The following is a 23,793-nucleotide window of genomic DNA, read 5'->3' as shown; positions in this document are numbered from 1 at the left end:
AACAACAAATCTATTTAATCATAAGTACAGAGCTGACCAGAAGCCCACTTTATGCATATGTAACATTTTAGAAACAACAGGCCTCAATCAGACAGCTAAGTTGTATCTAACTGAGTACTAAAACTAGTGGCTGGAGCCCAACATCAAAGTTTGCATAGCTTGGACTACATTTCAACTTCTTGGGCATGAAATGACTGAGTGTCCTGTACCGGTGTTGATGGAAAGGGGAGTTTGAATAGCTTTCTGGAAATTTAAATTCTACAAGAGATGTAACTAAACAATGTCATTCTATATTAATACCATATTGAAGTAGGAACATGCCTCAATTGAAAGGTACAACTTTGTACTAATTATTTTTTGAGATGACAATGCAGGTACATGATGTCCACTATCTCACAAATGCCCTTCTTTGTGAGCACTAGTCCTATTTTTGAAAGAGAACATTTATTATTTTGATACATTGTTCCTCTTTAGCACTCCAGCAGATCAATTATTCCCAATGCCTTTGCATAGTAAATCAGAACTGTCTCGTCTTTTCATCTTTCGGTTGTTGGAAGATATACTGTAAGAGTAGATCTGTATATTTGTCTGAAATTATGCATGTTTGCTATTCTTCGGACCAATAAATACAAACTTGGTCTATTCCATGTATTCTACTTTTTTTTAAAATTTCTATTACATAAAGCTAATTTGTACTCCTAATGACGAGATTTCCAAACAAAGTTATATATACAAGAAGGTATAAGTATGTCTACTCCCGTCTCAAGTTTATGACTTTCAGCACATTCGTAAAACAAAAATGCAAACAAAAGCTCATTCCACGGATCTCTTTCTTTCTTCACTGGGGACATCTCCTCATGTTCCAAGGAAAAGGACAACTTTAACAAGACTTGACTGGGTTACATTAAATTGAAAGTCACACCCCCTCTTCCCTTCAATATAAGTTTCCTAGCCACACAGAAATAAAAGATCTCACTACATGTTCTGTAGCTAAGCTGCTGCAAAATTCAAAAATACGAACTGTTGAAAATTAGAAGGGCTGGGGGAGAGAAAAATAGGAGGCTGGGGCATCTGTGCGCTCTATAAATCCGGATAACATAACATAACATAACATAAATGGCAATTCATTGTTAACGTGGGAACATGCTGGGAAATAGTTTGAAAACACCAAATAATTTTCTCTGGTGAGTAAAAGAGCTAAAATGTGTTTACTTTCAAAATTGGCAATTGAGCTACTACGGGGATACCTGTGCCTGCTATAATAATACTTAGAAAATTGCATCTATACTGACCAATCAACAGTACCAAAAAGGTTTAAAAATGGCATGTTCCTCCTAAAAATGTATTCCAGTTGCTGTTGCTCAAAATTAAGCTTGGGTGGTGAACTCTACTTCGTACGTGGAGTTTTTCGCGTTCCGCGGAGCACATAGAGTTACAAAAAATGCTTAGCGGAGTTTTCCCCCCAATCGCACTCGCCAACAGTAAGGTGGCAAGCAAAGAAACTCCAATGCTAGACCACTTCCCAGTGAGAACTCTTAACATGGGCGTTCGTGGATGATCGCTACCGCTAGCTCTGAAAAACCTTTCATTCATGTTGAAGAAGCTGCCGCTTGAGTAGAACTACTACTCGAGCAGCAGAAAGAAACAGCCCCCTATTGCACTCTGCGAGATGCCATTCGTGCTGATTTTACAGCGCGGGACAAACACCTGCCACTAAAAATCAGCCCCAACGGGGTGAGGTAACCCACTCCGCTGCTCGCAGAACTCCTCATAGCTTTGTGGATGTTTTTGTCACTGCATGAAGCTCCGCTTCCGCAAACTCTGCCCAGGCTTACACAAAATTAAAATGCATGTTTACTGCAGAGTGAAACAAAGAACTCAGACCAGTGTCTCATTTAGCTTTTTCTCACCACCTCCCCTTTCCATCTTCCGCTTCTGATATCTACTCAGACACTCCCCCCTCCATCTTACTCTTTCACAAATCACCACTCGAACACGAAAATATCACTACTCTTTCTCCTACACCATCAATTTGGTCCCAAATGCACATAGTAAACCATCCTTTATCCCCTGGTGCCAGGGGTGGCCGCGAATCGAACCCTATATCTTGACTCCCACGAGACTTGCGCCTCGAAGGTGTCCAGTTATATATAGGGTAGTCACCACAGCACTTACGTGGGGATAAGAATGGTAAACATTGGATGGACAAGAGCATCAATGAAGCGGGTAATATGAGGCGTCATTGAATATTACACCCACATTACAAAAACGTGCTGCTTTGTGTATTGTTTACTCCGTTTATACATTTTATTGGGGGATGTAGTCACGTGAAATATTTAATAAAAGTCAAGTAAAAAAATAAAAGAAGAATGCTGGTTAAAAATAAAGCAAAGCACTGGCCTGTTGATTAGAAGTGTTTTCCATATATATACCACATTTCAGTTTCTTTGATAAGGTGCTATTTCGTTCTCATGTTTAACATATTTTTAAAAATCCAGTTATACTCCAGGCCAATAGAATGCGCATATGAGAACTAAATTGTGTAACCTCTGCATAAAATGAATTCGGCTTAATATTCAATTTAGACAGTCTAAGCCCATAACTACTATTCTATAATTCAATAATTACTATTTCATAATAGTTCTTTGCGAAATGTGCCAGGGAATTCAGAACACCATTTGCATAGTCTTACTACATCCGTGAGTGACTGTATTTTGAAATCGGCTGATGGAGCGTGACACCATTGCTGTTCAGATAATATTTGACGGATAGATCATGCTGGTTTCCTCACAACATTTTGAAGTAAACACAAAAGACGAACCTCGGAGAACGCCATAACAGAACGGTATGGTTGGCACGTCAACAGGAAATCAGAGCATTCGGTTGTCAGCCTTCAGCCCATTTTATTTGTTATCACATAGCACGTTACCCACTACAATCCGCACACGTTCCTACAAATGTGTCAGAACTCACTAAGACTTCAAATACACTTTAACTCATATTGGAATCTGCCTCCTGCTGCCTGCAGACAGAACATGGCCATAACCTCCGGCGCGTGCCCTTTCCAGTCTAGTAAACACTCCAAAACATATCGTGACAAAAAGCCACGAGCAAACGACAGCTGACACGATGAGGCATGGCTGCTCCCCTTCAAATTCATTTTGCGCCTGACACAAGTTGTCACCAAGTCTGCTTAAAATTACAAATTATCGGTCTTTATGGCGCTAACAGCAACCCAGGCCGCACTGTCCATCATTCTCTGCATCTAAAACGACACACATTTAAAAGCCATCAAGCCGGCCGTGCCATTCGGGATGTGCTGTGGATTCAGGTCAGAGCCGGTGTACTCACTCATTTCTCTCCAGACTGATGACCAGTTGCGCACCTTCTGCCTTTATCTGTAACTTCAACACCGCTGGGCGACTCTGAAAAATGAAGAACATGATTTCAATCGTGGCTCTGCTGGAAAACGCCGAGCTCTGGAGATCACAATGCATCAAAGTGCCAGGAGAAGCCCTCCATGGTGAGAATCATGCACAATGGTTTGCAATGCAAAGCCTGCTTCGTTCCCGTTCATATATATTCACAGCCTTGCCTGATGCATATTTCTGTGCCAACAACATTTCTTAAAATTAACACAAAAATCAAGGAAATACATTTAGCCCATTAACATACAATGAAGCAAAAGGCAATTTTTAGACAGGAAACAGCAAAAACTAAGTAACCTCTGACTGAAAAAATCGGGAGTCTTCTGCTTGAATTGGGTCTTTTGGCATGCATGTGATATGGCAGGGATTTTAACTGAAGACCTTTTATTATTTAAATATATTAATAATGCATTGTGGTTTTTCTCTGTAGGAGGAAAGGAAACGATGCAACACATTGACTCAAACAAGATCTTAATTAAATCTCTTCTCTTGCGGTTTAAGGATGGAAGATTTTGTGGCCAAGGTGTGGGACATTTTAGTCTTCACCAAGTGATTGGCTTCCCTACACCTGCATTACTGAAAGCATACCTATGGATGTTGCCAGTCAATTAGGGAAAATAAGTGACTCCCTGCATCTTGTAAACACTCTCTTGGGGTCTCACAAAATACACGAATTCTTCCCATCCTATTTATCTTATACCTCAAACTATTGGGAAATTCAAAGAAACTCTTGCCCTCTATTGCTTCCTGAATGCATCAATACCAACACCTTTGTTAATCACATAAAGAACTTCCACACCAAAACACAAAAAAGGACCACAGGGAGAAAGTAAAATTGAATTAGAACAAAATAAAATCTTTGGACATACCAACTGTAAAGCAAAAATGTATCTCACACCTGAAATAGGTAGGCCTTTGTTGTAAAGCTGATACACAATGCCAAATCTCTGGGGTGTATAGGCAACAAGCTGAACCTAGATTATCATACAAAATCATTGGTACATAATGCTCAACATCCTCAAAGACTCATTACATTTATTGAAGAGACATATACCCAAAGAAAATTGTAAATAGGTTCTTCAAGGCACTATTAATGTCAAGGCTAGAATTGTAATATCTCTGGCCTCAATGCTAACCAAACTGCTCCATCAAAGGTGGTCATTCATGCTGTTGCAAGATTGATCACAGAAGCTTGAAAATGTGGTCGTGTTATCCCAGTAATGATTTTACTCAAATGACTCCCTCACAAAGCACAGATATGCCTGTATCATATACAAAGTCAGCAAACTAAATGCTCATCTTTAATTGAAAGAAAATATATGACAGAAAGGCACCTTTACATCATCAACAACTTCTAGTTAGAGGCACTTAATTGCAACAAATCTTCCATCCAAACCTGTTCCTTTCAGGTTTTGTTTCAAAGGTTTAGAATTTTGCCCAATATCAAATATGATGTATCCTACAAAAAACCGCCTGAAAAAGCATCTCATGTTAAACCCGATGGACACATCCAGAGAGACTGATTTTCGTCCCACCAACACTTCATGCAACTTTTAGTACCTTGAAGACTCGGAAAACTGCGAAGTGTGGCTAGGTTAAACCCTGCGCAAACCAATACAAAATAGTAATATAGCCAAGTTTAAAGACTAAGGGGCACATGCATCAACCTATTTAGGAAGTGCAAACGGTGCGAATCGGTAAATTCGGCCGTTTGCACTTCCTAAATACGTTTTTGGGATGCATCAAACTATTTTTCAGAATTCGCATTTTTTTGCATTTCTAAAAAATGCGAATGCATTTAAGGAATCGCATCTGTGCGATTCCTTAAATGCAATGCATCAATTAAAAAAAAAAAGCGAATTCTGAAATTGGAAGTGCAAATTAACACGAGGTTGACCCTCGTGGTAATTTGCGAAAATCTGTCAAAAAGCAAAAAAATGCATTTTTTAAACTGTCATGTTACAGACACACATGTCCTTAGGACATGTGTGTGTGTGAAACATGCACTTTCAAATGCATTTCAGGGGTGCAGGGGGGGTCCTTTGGACCCCCCCCCTGCACCCTTGGAATGCATCAACAAATTGCGAATTTGTAAATGCCTTCCCATTGACTCCTATGGGCCTTTTGGCCCATAGGAATCAATGGGAATTGCTAAAATGCACTTAAGAATTCGGTATTTATTTGGGATTCGGTAAAAATTGCGATTTTTACCGAATCACAAATAAATACCGAAAAAAATGATGCATAGCATTTTGCAATTCTTAATTTGCAATTCGGTATTTTTCGCAAATTAAGAAGTGCAAAATGTCCCAATGATGCATGTGCCCCTAAATGCTCCAGGGAACAAAAAGGCAACGACCACCCACGTGCCAGGAAAACTCCTCTGTGATGAAACGCAGAGGACAAAATGAAAACAAAGTATTGTCCCTGAGCAACCAGAACCTAATAATAAAGTTCAATTATATCATCAGTCCAAATGAGCATCCAGATATTGTAGTTCGCATGAATAATTCCTTTATTTTCTTGTTCTTTTCTTTGTCACAAGTGCAGAAATTTGAGGCAATGTCTCTCAATAGAGATCCTGTGTCATTCACATCATGAAATGTAGCAAACAGCCAACAGCTGACACGTGTTTCGTCTCAGGGAAAATCCCCCGACAACTTCAACAGGGCTACAATAACAAGAAAAGCACACAGTTGTACTAAGCATAAATGTTATAGCCAGATTGTATCAGACATTATTCATCATAAAATGTCTATGAATTAGAGACTGTAAAGGAAGAAAAAAGAAAATACTAGACCAAAAAAACACAGGAGAACACATCAATCTTACAAGCCAGCCTTCCTCATTGAGAGGTAAGGTCTATTTTCACAAAATCTGTGGCTGCTCATATTAACAAGGAATCTGCCCTCGCAGAAACAAAGTGTAAACCTTGCCCCTTGTCTTCCCCTTTGCACCCCATAATGCAGTACCCGGCTGGGTCCTTACGTGAGTTATTTTATTTTCACTCCCCACCAAGGCACTTCACATTCACATAGGCTGCGCCTGAACCCACCCTGGTAACCACCCTTCATTTTTTAGTCCTTGATTCTAGTGTCTTGCATTTGTGCTGGTACATGGGCCTAATGCTTATCTTAATTCAATTCCAGTTGTCCCTACATCGTTAGTCCTGAGGAGACCCCACATTGAAAGAAGGGTCGAAATGCCGCCGACAAGCACACAGGGTGAACCATTGATCAGCTAGTGTCACTGTATATCTATGCTGTCAAAAAAAGTGCATTTGAATGGTCGCTTGTTACAATTTATGGAAACCTTCTATAACATTTTTCACTGTGTACAGTCACATTTTGGTTCCAACTTTCACTTGGGGACACTATGCACAAAGTGTTGCGCTTTTTGAAGTCAAGAAAGTGTTTATGCTATTCACTGTGTTTAATAAATGATATTGAGCAAAACTGTGTAGTACGTTCATTTTCGCCTTCTGACATTACCAAGTCCTTTGTATGTTTATTGCCATTCCGCATTCTTATTGCTTAAATTATTTTTCCTATTATCCACTGGAACCACTTTTTTTGCATATATATCCACTAAAGCACGGGCACATGACTGTCAATAGGGTTACCCCGAGCTCTTAAGAACCTGGGCTAATGACAATACATACGCAATATTTCTGTTGTATCCAATTATTCTGTATTTGAAACAGCTGATGGAGGCCAAACAAGAATCCTCCCATACTTGAACTAATCATGTAAAGAAATGTTCGCACACACATATAATGGCTGAACACTTCCATAAGTAGAATATGTATTGTCTATAATATTTAGCGTCACTTTATATATAGTATAGTTCAAACAGTGTGCTCCATGCGCAGTGACAATAGACACAGTGCTCTTGCAATGTGAAACTGTGTGTAAAACCACACGATTAAAAATAGTTGATCACATTACGTATAGCCTGGCTACAAAAGTATAGGCCTATTCCAGTTGCTTAAGAACATAAATGTATATATTAGTCTAGTTCTAACTTCTGGATATATGTATCGATTTCTGAACTTGCCCAACTGGAGTATAGTTATACTTTTGTGTCCAGGCCATAGCTAATGTGATCAACTAAATTTTATTGTGAAAATATTGATTCTAAGCTAGACATGGATCAAGTCCCGAAAGAAAACACACAATGTCCTCAGATTATTTGAAGAGTCTCCCCCTCAAGACCACTGTAGATTATGGACCTACAAGTTTCAAATGTTTAGGTTTACTACCCCACGCAGCCCTGACATTCTTGATCACCTACCCCATATGCAATCATGATTTAACCCTTTGCATGCGTTGGATGGTCCCCGGCCGTCCGACGTCACGGTGGGAGTGTGCGGAAGATGGGCGGGGTCTGTCCTGACCACGCCCAGTCATAAATCACCTGCACCGCGGCGAAATTCCTGCCACGGTCAACGGGTTAATACTAGTGTTATGAGCATCAAGTATAATATCAGGAGGTTTCAGAATAATTGCTCATATATGAGAGGCAACAAAAAAAAACATATGTTATTAAGACAACATGATAAAAGAGACCAATATAAGCATGACAAAATGAACCTCTGTTAGAGTGTGCTCCTTTTTATTCCAGCTTCATTTCACACAATGGCAGAAAAGAATGCCACTCTTGGAGGCCCTGAAGAAGCCATATGTTGCAGAAACGCGTTGGCTGTGTTCTCTGCTGCCTATGTGTGAAATGAAGCACAAAAAAGGAACACACTAACAGAGGACCATTTTGTCATGCTCACATTGATCTCTATTATCATGTTATCTTAAACAAGTTTTTGGTTGCTTCTCATATATGTACAAGTATTTCTAATTTGTGATTAATGGTGGCTGGTCGCACGCAGAGGTCTGCAACCTTTATTTTTGTCTCTTACATACAGTGACTAAATCAGGTCGAGCAGCACGGAGTATCCTGGCTGTCAGAAATGGTTTCAGAATAACATAAATCCGCTTTAAAAAAGCATACTAAAAACCTTCACATATTAAGAGAAATCCAAATGCAATATAAGACAAGCATTGGAAATGCAATAGGTCTCGGATTTATTTGAGTTAGAGCTAATGGCATTGTAAATGGCAATGTCTTTTAGCCATGTGTTATGGAGTGTATGCATGTGGTGTGTAATAGAATTATGTGGTTTGGATTGGAATTGTTCACCCTGCACACTCGCACACTGTTCACCCTGCACGCTCGTACACTGTTCACCCTGCACGCTCACACACTGTTCACCCTGCACGCTCACACACTGTTCACCCTGCACGCTCACACACTGTTCACCCTGCACGCTCACACACTGCTCACCCTGCACGCTCACTACTCTGCACTCACTACTCTGCACCCACTACTCACTACTCTGCACTCACTACTCTGCACTCACTACTCTGCACTCACTACTCTGCACTCACTACTCTGCACTCACTACTCTGCACTCACTACTCACTACTCTGCACTCACTACTCTGCACTCACTACTCTGCACTCACTTCCCTGCACTCACTTCTCTGCACTCACTTTTCTGCACTCACTTCTCTGCACTCACTACTCTGCACTCACTACTCTGCACTCACTTCTCTGCACTCACTACTCTGCACTCACTACTCTGCACTCACTACTCACTACTCTGCACTCACTACTCACTACTCTGCACTCACTACTCTGCACTCACTACTCACTACTCTGCACTCACTACTCTGCACTCACTACTCACTACTCTGCAATCACTACTCTGCACTCACTACTCACTACTCTGCACTCACTACTCTGCACTCACTACTCTGCACTCACTACTCTGCACTCACTACTCACTACTCTGCACTCACTACTCACTACTCTGCACACTCACTCTGCACTCACTACTCACTACTCTGCACTCACTACTCTGCACTCACTTCTCTGCACTCACTTCTCTGCCCTCACTTCTCTGCACTCACTTCTCTGCACTCACTTCTCTGCACTCACTACTCTGCACTCACTACTCACTACTCTGCACTCACTACTCTGCACTCACTACTCTGCACTCACTACTCTGCATTCACTACTCACTACTCTGCACTCACTACTCTGCACTCACTACTCGCACTCACTACTCTGCACTCACTACTCACTACTCTGCACTCACTACTCTGCACTCACTACTCACTACTCTGCACTCACTACTCACTACTCTGCACTCACTACTCACTGCTCTGCACTCACTACTCTGCACTCACTACTCTGCACTCACTACTCTGCTCTCACTACTCTGCTCTCACTACTCTGCACTCACTACTCTGCACTCACTACTCTGCACTCACTACTCTGCACTCACTACTCACTACTCTGCACTCACTACTCTGCACTCACTACTCTGCACACTCACTCTGCACTCACTACTCACACTCTGCACTCACTACTCTGCACTCACTACTCTGCACTCACTACTCTGCAATCACTACTCACTACTCTGCACTCACTACTCTGCACTCACTACTCACTACTCTGCACTCACTACTCACTACTCTGCACTCACTACTCTGCACTCACTACTCACTACTCTGCACACTCACTCTGCACTCACTACCCACTACTCTGCACTCACTACTCTGCACTCACTACTCTGCAGTCACTACTCTGCACTCACTACTCACTACTCTGCACTCACTACTCTGCACTCCCTACTCACTACTCTGCACTCACTACTCACTACTCTGCACACTCACTCTGCACTCACTACTCACTACTCTGCACTCACTACTCTGCACTCACTACTCTGCACTCACTACTCTGCACTCACTACTCTGCACTCACTACTCACTACTCTGCACACTCACTCTGCACTCACTACTCTGCACTCACTACTCTGCACTCACTACTCACTACTCTGCACTCACTACTCTGCACTCACTACTCACTACTCTGCATACTCACTCTGCACTCACTACTCACTTCTCTGCACACTCACTCTGCACTCACTACTCACTACTCTGCACACTCACTGCACTCACTACTCTGCACTCACTACTCTGCACTCACTACTCTGCACTCACTACTCTGCACTCACTATTCTGCACTCTGGAAACTCACTCTGCACTCACTACTCTGCACTCTGCACTCTGCACTCACTACTCTGCACTCTGCACTCTGCACTCTGCACTCACTACTCTGCCCTCTTCACTCTGCACTCTGCACTCACTACTCTGCACTCACCAATCTGCACTCACCACTCTGCACTCACACTATAATAATCCTTATGTCCTGTAACCAAGGGTTTGCCATTATTGAAATAGTTCACTGCAATAACCTACTTTTCTTAGCCTTTGACATGTACTTTACTAAGAACCGGCATGTTAATAAATATATAAATATGTGCGACGGCAATAAAGCAGCATTGAAAAACAAGCATCTGCCTTCAATTACCGGCACCTCTGACAGCTGCTAATTGAGAATTCATGGCCTTCTCCTGGACCGGGAGACAGCATGCGCGCATGCACAGCTCAAGAAAACTACAGAGTCGTGAATGCGCGAACGGACCCTGACATCTGGTAATTGGGAATTTATGGTATTCTCATGCGTGGGTTTGTACGGAAAATGCAGGAAGTGAATAGAGAAAAATTCCTAGGGCCTATTGCGTGAACACTTACAAAAACACAGCCGTGAAAGGACCAATGACCATGCAGATGGCACACAACACCACGAAAAATTCTCGCGCACTGAGGAATTTTTACTTCACGATTCTGAGCCCCTTAACAATACGGCTCGGAGCTCCGCCCCACTTCTGACGAAGTGGTGACGTAGGCCGAGCCCTAAAAAAGGTCTGAGTTTCAAAACAAGAACAAGTTCCACATGAGTGGTTTTTTTTACATGATAAGTGCAAATCTAAGGATGGGAGGATAGAGGTCTTATCTAAATTGCTTATTTGGCAATACGTCCAAGCTTCAATTGAACAGTGCAGTGCTGCAGCTGTTGTCCGGGTCACACACGTAACTGCTTTGTATGATGGAGAAGATAACACCAGCGCCCCCAACCAATGGATTTTTGGCATTTCCTTTCACAATCTCCATAAATAAAATGACCTTTGGGTTATAGCAGACCCACTAAATAAATTTATAGGAACAAGTAGATCAGACGGTGCTGTAGGACCCAACAGCCAGAATTTTTTAAGTTTAAGCCAAATTGCTATTTTCATGGTTTGTGCTGCTGTTCCCTGCTAGTTTTTTAACCTCAATATTTCCAGAGTCACAGTGGCTCAATTTTGTCTTCACTTAATAAAAAAGGTGATAAACAGGACGCATTAAAAAAAACAACAACACGATTGCCCTTTGAGATGTGGAGGCTAAATACAATGCCTCACTTACTTTGGATGACCTAGGTACTTGGGCTTCTGAATTAGGTATTTTGCCCAGGTTTCAGACCGGTTTCAAAAGCTCAAGTGGCCTTCTTGATATAATGTCCTTATCAGTAGGGTACTGATTGAATGGCAGAAAATGACTGGCTTTTCTCCCCTCTTTGGGGGTAGGGAGAGGGTGGAGGGGGTATGGATTTTAAAACTGCATTGGTGATGAAGATCACAACACCATGAGGATACCTGGCATCATCACACATCAAATAAAGACAGAAATAAACTGATTCCCCAAGCTACACCATTCGAACCTTGCAAACCTATAAAGCGATAAACTGTAATCTGAAGTGCTGGTGGCAGAAATCTAATCAAGGGGTGAGCCCAATATGCAACAGAAGTCACTGAAGATAACTCAAAAGGGCACATTTATCAAGAAGTCATCAATAAAGGAAGTCTACATTTTACCTGAAATGAACGTGAGTACCACCTAGCATTAAAGCGAACATTGTCTGAACTCTTTCTATCTTCCAACCCATAACAGCTGAATGGATGAGCTAAGTAACCACAAGACCAAAGCTGCCAATTTGTCAGTGGATCCATGCCCTACATAATGCCACAAAGAGCAATTTCTAAATCTAAGCTTCAAACATTTTCAATGCCCCTTTACCGGCAAACAGAATAGGGAATGCACAAAAAACAATAGATCTGCTGCTCCTGGGGGGTCTACCAAACTACAGACTGATATCAAACCTCTCTATGCAAGCAGGACGATGAAGTGGGAAGCTGCAAGGCAAGGAATATATGGGGTAACATAATGTACTCGTTTAGCACCAATTTTACTTCAGGCCCTTGATAATGTGAAACCACTGTAAGGAACATATGATGTGATCGCCTCATGAAAGATACCCCGAAGAATGAGTATCAGGAATCTCTGACACAGTGGGTGGCAAAGCATTAATTAAGCTGCTAAATGAATGAAGGGGAGACTCAAGTACCACCTGGAATGGAGTCAGTCCTTACAGTCAGCAATCAGAGGAGCATTATGAGAGCCCTTGAACCCTTAAACTATACAGTTCTGCATGGCTTTCTCATGACTGCTTGTATAAGCGGATTCTCCAGAAAAACGTGGCCGGGATGCTCAGATGGACCAGATCACAGGTCTTCTACACACGCCGGCTCAAATGACAAACAATGGGGGCAGGCTGTGGAAGTACACAACAATACAGAACACATTCAAACAAACAAGAAAGCATGACCAGATGACCTCATCTTCAGAAAGATGTCAACAACTGAATGCTTCAAGCAAGTTTCTGATTGAAATATATTCATGTTAAATGTCACTTGAACTTGTATCAAATAAGATACACAGTAAGCAATGTATTATCCCTATTTGCCCTAACACTACCTTTCCACCCCAATGCAAGCCGTAATCTAGATATTCCAACCAAGCAACAGAAATGGACAAACCAAAAGACCCTTCCATTTAACCCTACCAACACTTCACCAAATTGCTCCAGGGTCTCAGTCGTGCCCTATTGCTCCTCTTTATTATGTTGAAGTAACCAGGTATACATGTGCTAAGAGATGGCTATAAGGGGCATAAATGGTGTGTTAGAAAATTCATCAGACGAATAAACAATACAAATAAGAGATCTAGAAACCGATGTACATCAGAAAACCAAAATATTTCAGGAATAATATGATTTAACTAACCAAAGTCAAAAGGGTGATCAGAAGAGAATTATGGCTAGTAGTTGAAACGGAGAACTGAAAAACAGACTATCATACTATAGTGACTACACCATAGAGCTGTGTGACAAGAGGAAAGGACTCAATGGAAGGAAACCAATAATTGAGAAATAATCTCCTGTCCGCTCTGCAAGAGATCCAGAGCAATAGACCTGCTCAGGTACCTCAAGGATAGAGGTATTGTGTATTAGTCTGGAAAAGTACATGGGCACATTAAACAATCTTGACCGAGACATGCATCATTGTCAGAACCCCTTTCAGAGGGCCATGGGGCAAGCAGGAGTTACTAAGCACAACAGTGGGGGTTGAGGCTTTTTACTCCTGATGTCCTGAGCCCTGCCTAATTAGGAGTATGAGCAACTGGGCCATGTATCTATCATCACTTGACTCTCAAGTGATGACTTGACTCATTATCGCACACGACCTAGACTTGATTGTACTCACCAAAACCTGGTTAACAAAATCTTCCTCACCACTCTTTGACATTCTAGTTCCCCCTAACTATCACATCATCAGATTGGATAGGATTGGCAAGATTGGAGGTGGAATCGCATGTATTTTCCGGAGCAAACTCTCAGTTATGAGAGCTATTTCCCCTATTTTCTCCTCCTGCGAGTACTTTTGCCTTGACATCAATAGTGAAGGTAATCCTGTATGCTCCCTACACATTATTTACCATCCACCAGGAGACAACCTCACCTTTGCAGAACACCTCATGGATCTGGTCACAACGAATTCCGGTAGACAACACACACAAATATTCATTGGTGACCTCAACCTACATTGGAATGATCTCAATGACGCTGTTGTCAACAGTCTCAAAAACTTCCTCAGCGACCTTGACCTCTCCCAATTCTGCAACAGTCCTACACATGACAAGGGCTCCATCCTGGATCTTATCATCTCCAAAAGCAATTCCATCCAACTTGATTCAATCTTACCCTGTGACTGGTCTTATCACCACATTATCACGTTCTACATCAACGAAAAAGTGAAATCTAACCTGGCTCAATTGACTAGATCTAAGGTCTGGAAGAGGGACTTGAGGAAACTCATCCCTAACTCTCTACCCTCCTCCAGCTGCAATCTTCTCCTACCCCCTACTGACGCTACCGACGTACTGGTTCTCACCGACCACTACCTCAACTCGATGTCCTCTATTATCAATGAAGTTGCCCCCCTTCAGTTAAAGAGAGCTACATCTACAAATTCAAAACCATGGTATGACGGACTACTTAACGAAAACAGACGAGCCATGAGACTTGCGGAACGCAACTGGCGATCAGTCCGCTCAGCTCTGCTCCTCAAAACACTAAAGAAAAAAAGAAACGCTTACTTTATAAAAATCAAACGCACGAAAGCTTCCTTCTTCAGTCGCCAACTTGACCAGGCCAGAAACCGACCTAAGAAGTTATTTGAGTTAATCAAAACTCAATCCAGAGAAGGACCTCAAAGGCCTCAAAACACCTCAAGTACACTACCGTCCTGTGAAGAATTCTCTTCTTTCTTTAATCTAAAGACAGACACGATCAGGAAAGATCTCCTCTCTGATCTAAGACTTTATTCTAACCCCCATAGCAATATGCCCCTTGCTCTAAAAAACAATGCTACTTGGGCATCCTTCGAAACTTATACTGAAGATTCTATCGGCAAGATTCTAAGTACTCTAAAGCCCTCCAATCACCTATCTGACCCTCTACCCGCTAACGCGGTACATGACTTTATCCCACTACTTCTCCCGCTTTGGACCAAAATCATAAACAGCTCTCTGCAACAAGGATGCATCCCGGACCCCCTCAAAATAGGACAGGTTTCGCCCATACTGAAGAAACCTTCAGCGAACCCCTCCAAATTGGCTAACTATCGTCCTATCACCAATATTCCTACTTTGGCCAAACTCCTAGAAAAATGTGTACATCTCCAACTGACAAAACACATCGAGCACTTTCAACTCCTCAACTCACACCAATCAGGCTTCCGAGCAGGTCACAGCACTGAATCAGCTATGACACATATAATTGAGGATGCACTGCAAATTCTTGATCGGAACGGCACCTGCCTCCTCATCCTTCTCGACCTCTCATCAGCATTCTATACTGTCAAACATGAGAACTTACTCGACTTGCTAAATCTCAGAATGGGTATTTCAGGGACAGTACTCAAATGGTTCACCTCTTTTCTACATAACCGGACTCAGAAATTCAAGATTAACAACAATATGTCTACTCCAGTTCCTGTAACTCTAGGTGTCCCTCAAGGATCCTCCCTTTCCCCAACCTTGCTCAATCTAGTCTTGGAACCACTCACCGCACTGCTTCAAGCATCTAATGTACAATTTCACATGTACGCGGACGATAGCCAGATCTACCTTAAAATTCACACCCTTGAAGACATCAAACTTCTCAACACAACACTCAGAAACACACAGACTTGGCTAGCAGAGAATCATGTCAAACGTAACGCCCTAAAAACAGAATTCCTCTTAATTGCTCCTCCTTCCAAAGTCCCCATCACTCAGTCCTGGCTTAATCATCTCACTGCACTTCACGTCCAACCTACTATCGTGGATTCAGCAAAATCATTAGGCATTACCCTCGACTGCAATCTCAATGTGCATCACCACATCAGCAATGCTACGAAAAGTGCTAATTTCCAAATCAACACATTAAGAAAGCTGAAACCTTTCCTACCCGCTAATGACTTCAGAACTGCAGTCCAAGCCCTAGAAATCCCTCAAGTGGATTATGGAAGTGTTGCCCTCTGTGGCCTCCCCCTTTCGACTACCGCCCCACTAAAAGCCTCTATCAATGCTGCAGCCAGACTTATCACAGGCTCAAAAAAACGGTCACACATCTCTCCCGACCTCAGATCCCTAAACTGGCTACCATACGAAGCTAGAATACACCTGAAAATAGCATGCATGACTCACAAGGCCATATACCACAACTCGCCCAGTTATCTCGCTCAGAAACTGACAATCTCGGGTGGCACAAGAGATACAAGAAGCGCAAAGAACCTTCTTCTGAAACCCCAAAGATTCCACAAGATGAAGACATATAAACGCTCCTTCTCTGGGATGGCCCCCAGGATATGGAATTCCCTTCCTCCAGAAATCAGACTTATCCCATCCACGGCTTCCTTCAAGAAAGAAGTAAAATCCCTAATCTTAGCTAAATTCACATGAATTTAGTCTAATATACCTACGTTCTCATTATGTCTCCTCCAGAAAATTTTGCAGAGTTGTCCTCCCATAATCCGCTGCAACCTTCACCATGTTTCTTCTGCTTAATTTGTTTTGCGCATCTATGCTGGACATATTTTCTGAACGTTAGCCCACCTTTACAACGTTGCTACCTCACCTGTTTTACATTTGCCTAATTTGTTTGCTCATATTTGCTTGATATATTTTGTTTATCTTTCAATCCTTTACTACTGTACAGTTGCCCTCCTTTACACTGTTGCCACCCCACCTTGTTTACATTTGATCAATTTGTTTTTGCTCAACTTTGTTTTATATCTTGTTTAGCTTTTTATCTGTTTTTATCCCACTTGTGTGTAAAGCGCTCTGATATCCGCAAGGATCTTGTTCGCGCTCTATAAAACTTTCAAAATAAATAAATAAAAATAAACAATGACTGAGCAGTCCAAGGCTCCATCAGGAAGAGGTGAATACAGGAATGTGAACACAGGCTCCCAACTCAAAATGCACGCAGCAGCAGTAATAAATCATTGTCGAGCCAAATATTTACTTTAATGAAAAAAGAAAAGTACTTATTTTGTACCGCTATTAACGCAACGGAAAAATATGACATTCACAAACAACTACATAGTTTCCCCGAGGTCAGGGCTCTAGTGTTTCTTTAGGTGAACCCCCCACCCCAGGTCCCATTCCCGCCTCGCTCCTAGAGAGTTATTCTTCATTCATTATAGGCAACATCCACGCAAACTCCACCAGTAATCTGAGTCTCAAGGGTCCACAGTGACTCAATTTTAAAGTTGCCTCGCTTTTTGAACTGTGGATGTGTGGATGCCGAATCCGTACCTTCGGCTGCTGATTTATGGAGCAGACCGACATGAGCAATTAAAATCACAGTATTGAGTTCCTGTCACTGAAGTTTCGTAGTGAACACATTGGATCCTAAAACATTGGATGGCTGTAAACCTGCAGTTGTTGGAGTGGAATTTCGACCCTCATGCCAAATCACTCTTGATTGGCCGGCTGTGAAATAAGGAATTGTACGCTCAAAAACTATCTGTCCTGAAGATGACCGCGTAATTTCCATGCGGTTGAAACGCCGTCGACGCTTTTTGTGGCCATAATTCATTAAGGACACATCATTTTTTCTCTGTTGTTCCTTTTTGTATTTTTAATGTTTGTCTGTTAGCCACTAGTTTGGCATGTGTAATGTTTGTTTTTGATTCTGCTAACTCCTCTTTGAGCGTTATGTTTCTTCTCTGAATTTTTATGGAAAATATTTATAGAATAAATTACAATTGATTTTGATAATCTGTCAATGTGTGTATACAAGCTTCTTCTTTTTCTTTATTTAGTTTTCTTCACTCTAATGTTTATTGTTTAAGTGTTAATTGTGTTTCACCTGAACCGTTTGGTTTGTTGGAATAACTTACTGTCCCTGGTTCAGGGTAGTTGGACAGCCCCTGTAGTCTGTCAATGATAATCAATTTTAAATGTAACAGTGTTCTGGCACTGCAGCGCTAACTAGCAAGGAAGTTCCCAAAGGGGCTCACCGGCCCCAAATCACCCCTGCCCACACCTGCAGGCTTGGAGTTTCAGGAGTTCCTGACTGTGCCCTGTTCTTGGGCCAGTGCTATCTGAATCAGAGTGGGTGCCGTGTTCCTTGCATACGGTTGCACCACCAAAGCGAACAGAGGTTTTCTGCAGTTCCTCCTTGCAGGGTAAATGTCTGATCTTCTCCCAGATTAGGAAGTGATGTGATGATCCTGAAGTGGATCCCTCACCTTGATGATGGTGCACAATTGCTCTCACTGCGGGCTAACTTCTGCAGCAGAGGAGTGGATCAAGGTGCACATCTTGCTGTTCCCGTTGACCCCGTCTGGCATACAGGGTCACCATATCTTCTCTGTACAAGGACTCCTGCCTGGTCTGCACAGCAAAGTACTCAGTGGAGGTCCCTCCTGGTATATGGGGTCACAGCTCACCATGGCAAAAGGGCTATGTCCCTCTCAGCATAGGCATCTTCTGGCGGAGCCCCCACCTGGCATACAGGGTCACTGGCTCCTTACCGGCCTGATTGGCGCAGCAATGCACACAACTCAATTCATTGTGGCAATCTTCTGACATACAAGGGTCCCTGAATTTTCCTACACAAATGGAATGACCCAATCAGTGCAACAACTGTCTTCTCACACCTCGTAAAGAGAGTCCACTCAACAGGACTCCCAACTAGAGGTCACTCCCTCCAATGTTCTCCTCATCCTCACAGGGCACACTGGCAGGCAGGCACTGGTGTTCTAGGGTAGGCAGTCTTGGATTCCCTGGGTGATGTCCCTCACCCAAAAGGGAGACTATAGGGCCTTGGCCCACAGCTCTGGTCACAAGCAGAAGTCTTGCAGAGCTTCCTCTCCTCACACAGTCCATCTGGCTGCTTAGCAGATGGCAAATTTTGGGGTCTCAAACTCCCGTTTTTGTAGTCCATTACCAGACACCAAATGTGATTTAGTCTGAGTCTTTGAAGTTTCTGTTGGGCGTCTGCTTCTTTTGAAGTACCCACTACTCTGCCCTCTCTTCCTCCTGAAATCAGTCTGTCACAGCAGGGGAGACTCCTAAGCTGATAGTACCACAACCCAGGCAATGGGAAAGACTAGAGTTCTCATTTGGATTTCCATCATAGTGATATGTGTATTAAAGGGTTAGCCCAGGCCCTATTCTTTATGATTCCGATATCAGCCCCATCTCCCTCCTGAGATGTCCTGTGGTCCCTTCCTTTTTACCTCTCTGAATCAAAGAGCACAGGGGATGCCTGGCTCTCCCCTCTCTAGTGTGGGCCCCACCCAGCGTATAGGAATACAGCAACACCCACATCAGTCTGGTGGATTCCTTTACTTTCTCTCCATGTTTTACCATACAGGCCTAGGTCTCCCAAAATGGACCCAGTGCCCTTGATGTATTGTACTAGTCACAGGCTCACATGCACCCAGTGCATGTATACATCATAACACATTGTATCCTTCATGCATTGTACCACTTATAGGCACACATACATTTAGCATGTACACATTGTGCAGCACTATATTCTTCATGTGTCGTACCACTCATAGGCACACATACTTCCAGCACATGCATTTACCATGCACGCACTGTTCAGCACTACATCTTTCATGTATTGTATCACTCAAAGCACACATGCATTGACAAGGCAAAAACTGCACAGTACCGTATTATCTCTGTATAGTACCCTTTCCAGGCACACATACACCAGGCAAAGATACTCCACTCATGTACTGCACAGCACTACACACCAAACTGATGTAGGCCAAGAGGGAGTTAGGCACAGAGCAGCAGAACCTTAACTGAGTGAGCCTGAAGGCCTCACTCCAGTTAGACAGGTTAAAAAGAACCTAGTCACTCCTTCTGATTGCTGCATGGTATACTGCCACAAACGTGCTTGTGCTGCTTTAGCCCTGGTGAAGGCATCCACCACCGTGAGAGCTGCACTTTGGGCACCCTTCCCGGTCCAACAAGACCACAATCGTAAGACTGGCATGGGTCATGGCTCACACGCATGACCCTTGTTTGCAAATGACAACAGAAATCAATATTAGGGATCAAGACATCAGTACAGTTAGAGCACTCAGAGCAGGGGTGCATGTCCATCACCATGCAAGGTATTTTCTATCCTAACAATCATGTCATCTGATGTCAGTGTTTGGAAAGATGAGGAAGAATTAATAAGAAATCCCAATGCTCATCAAATAGTTTAAAGCACATACACTACATATAAATTGCAGTGCCATCTCACATTGACAAATGGTGATCAAATTACGTGCATAAAAAAAGAAACTGTAATACACACACACATGCGCACACACACACACACAACCCCAGCACCCCATCCCCTCAACCCATTGGCAGTAAAGTACATCATCCCATGGACAGGCCAAAGGGACACAGTTGCATGCCACAGAACTCAGTCCCACTTATTTTTACTTTATCAAGTTGCTTTTTAGCTAAATGAACTATGCTACAGTATCAGTAGTCAGTAGTGTGGTTGTCCCCTAAGCTTAAGCAAAACTATATTTGTTAAGACTTCCACCTCCAATTTTACAATCATGTTACTTCGGAGAAGCTTATCTGACCATTACCATGATCAAATGCTACCCATTTGGGTTGCACTTTAGAAAATAATAGTTTCCAACCCCAAGTCACAAACCATAAAAAAATATTTTGTGTCATGCTTTGTTGTCACCAATGTCCACAACTCACCGATGCCCCATTGGAAATGACTGGTGCTGGTCTGTTAAATGCAACTCCAATCCCCAAATCCTCATTATCCCAATCACGTGGCAAATATCTATGAACCTAATCAACAGATACCAGCTACCTCACTCCAGATTTCCATTGAAAGTGCTCTGACTGTAGCAGATAAAAGGGATAACCACCCCCAAAAAAGTACTATCAATAATTCATAGAATGGGAAATTAATGACATGAGAAAACCACAACAAAATATCTGATCACTTGTTCAACAAGTCCAGTTTCCTGAAAACAGTATCATAATAGGCTGGATCTCCAGTTTGATCCCATCTCACCTCGGTTGGATGGCCCGATACAACTCTGCTACTTGATGCATGTATCTTACCTTATCCATGACACAGCCAAATTTACCACAATGTGAGACGTGTCTCACTAGCTGCCGCTGCAATCTCCACTACATACACTTTACACAAAACCGCCCAAATCCAAAGCACAAAATTGTAATTAAGCGACAAAGTCGCCAATGCTAGATCACAGATGCTTATAACATTCTGCGTCTCATCACCACACATTTTTTCAATTTCTGAATCTTCTCCTATGGTTGATCATCAGTTCTTTAGATTGTCGGATACATCATCCTTCACACAAACAGAGCATACAAGTAAGAAGGAACATTAGTGTAATTTACCCTACTTCCATCACAAGTAGGGAGATTCTCAAACTTACAATGCCTTTGAGTCCCGAATGATCAAATTTATCATCATAATTCATATTTTTCCCAGTTCACTATTTCATCACGTGCCAAAAAAGTTGCACACATAATATGCCACTTATCTTTTGGATGAGGCACCCACATACTAACCATTTACTGATCTATTTTCGGAGGTGAGCTCTACACAACGGGACAGAAGTCTCCTGCAACCTATCTGCTAATAAACTAGTCAATGGCATATGCCAACTCATTGTTATGCATGGCTCTGGGTATAGCTTGTATGTTCTTTTCTCAAAAAGTCTAGAGCTGGTCTCATCAATTCATCATCACCACTTAATTCAGCAAGGAAATGACTTTGATGGTCAATAACCCAGCCGCCACATGGTAAAAAAGAAATGTGAAATATCAGTGCCGATTCCCTCCTACAGGCACTCCCAGCGATTGAAACAAACAGATCTGCTTACATAAGGCTCCCTAGTCTTAATGGAGGAGGACGAGCATATCCATGTGATGATCCCTCAGTGCTGAGCCAAATCACCAAATCATTCAACAAGGTACATTAAAAGACTTTGCATTCTGAAACATGAAAAAAATGAAAAGATACAGGAGAAAAACAGACGTCCATTTGACAGACTAAAAGTTAGTTTCACAACTGATGGTACCAGTGTGTCCCCAGTGAGTGAACCAATCAGCATTTTAGGATGCTTTATAGAATCAGGAAACTTGACAAAGGGCTTCAAAGTGTCTATTATAAACTTTCCACAGTTGTATCATGATGATCATTTCCCTATGATTACGCAATAAACGAACAGAATTTTTCTGAAACAACATTGACAAACACCAGCCCTCAATTTTCACCATCATGGGCCTCAATTTATGCCTGAGAGAGGAGAGGCACCCAGACTCACATCATTTTATGATTTTTCCCACGTCCTGGAAAAGGAAGTTGCTAGGATCATCACCTTTTTGAAAATCCTTTGCACTTTGAAATTATATTCCAATGCCAACCTTTTGTAAATGGATCCACCTTCACTTTTTTCATCACAAGTACGTTCTTCAAGATATCTGTTTAGAACTGGCTTTGGTTCTGCATCGTACGGTTTGATGGATTGCTGCTTTAAGAATCAAACATTTGACTAAAATGTCTAGATGAGCTGGACTGACTTTAACCTCAGAATGGACATATTGTCCCCCCATACCAGTGCCCTGATAGTAAAATGTTATGAGGTGGCAGAAGAAGAATCATTACGAAAGGACACTGGCTGTAACATATGGAAGCAGAGTACTGCAATAGTATGGAAGGAAAAGACCCCAGTAGTATGAGATTCGCAAGAAGCAAAGAAATAAAAAAGAATTTGTGAGAAATGGCCATGTTCTGTGATCCACTCAAAAAGGGGAAGACACATTCAAATGTATTGGATTCGAACATTGATCCAGGAAGTGGAGGATGCATTTGCTTGCTTCCTGATGTTTATGTTGCTGCTCAGAGATGCTGGGTAACGCGCCATTAAGCCTTACCCTTCATTGTTGCTCTGCTGAGCATTTTTGATATTGAACTGGATTATTAAAACACAGATCAGGTTGTGGATAGGTTTGTATATCTCCAAGCTCTGTCTCTTGCAGCTGCAACAACTGTTGTAGCCTATCAAATAAACACTGCCATTGAACTAATGCTTGCTCTTTTCCCCCCGCCTTTATATCCTGAAGAAAGTCTTGAAGTATCCAGCTCTTTATAGAAAACTCTCAGAAATAGGCACATATAAATCAGGTATGTCCCCTATATATGACGACTTACTTTTTTTTTAATAAGAACTCACTTTAGCTTTGTACTAAATCAAAGCTCTCGTCTCCATTCCTGACCCTAGGATTAGATGTAAGAGATAGTCAGCTGACTCATAGAAGCAATGATGAAGGTGAACATATCTCTTTTGTAGGGAAAGGTTACAAGTAGTTCATGAACTTATACCTCGTTTGGTTTCATTTTTGTTATACAGAAGCAGAATCCATTCAGACTATTCAAGGTGCCTCTACAGTGAATACTGGCGGATTCATCATTTTTCCCTATGACTCCTGTCCTTGGAATTCAATCACAGATCC

General features: G+C 42.2%; 1 long non-coding RNA gene across 1 annotated transcript in view; it reads right to left on the bottom strand.

Moving 5' to 3' along the window:
• Positions 1-3,096: 3,096 nt before the first annotated feature.
• Positions 3,097-23,793, bottom strand: part of LOC144753472 (uncharacterized) — a 643,745-nt gene continuing 623,048 nt past the window's right edge. Inside the window, exon 3 of the long non-coding RNA XR_013594374.1 lies at positions 3,097-3,425. This is a non-coding gene — a long non-coding RNA (uncharacterized LOC144753472). The remainder of the gene's footprint in view (positions 3,426-23,793) is intronic.

Source organism: Lissotriton helveticus, chromosome 5_1 (genome assembly GCF_964261635.1).
Source record: "Lissotriton helveticus chromosome 5_1, aLisHel1.1, whole genome shotgun sequence".
Classification (NCBI taxonomy): domain Eukaryota; kingdom Metazoa; phylum Chordata; class Amphibia; order Caudata; family Salamandridae; genus Lissotriton; species Lissotriton helveticus.
Note: the sequence above shows the minus strand (reverse complement) of the source record. Positions and strands in the feature narration are given on the sequence as shown.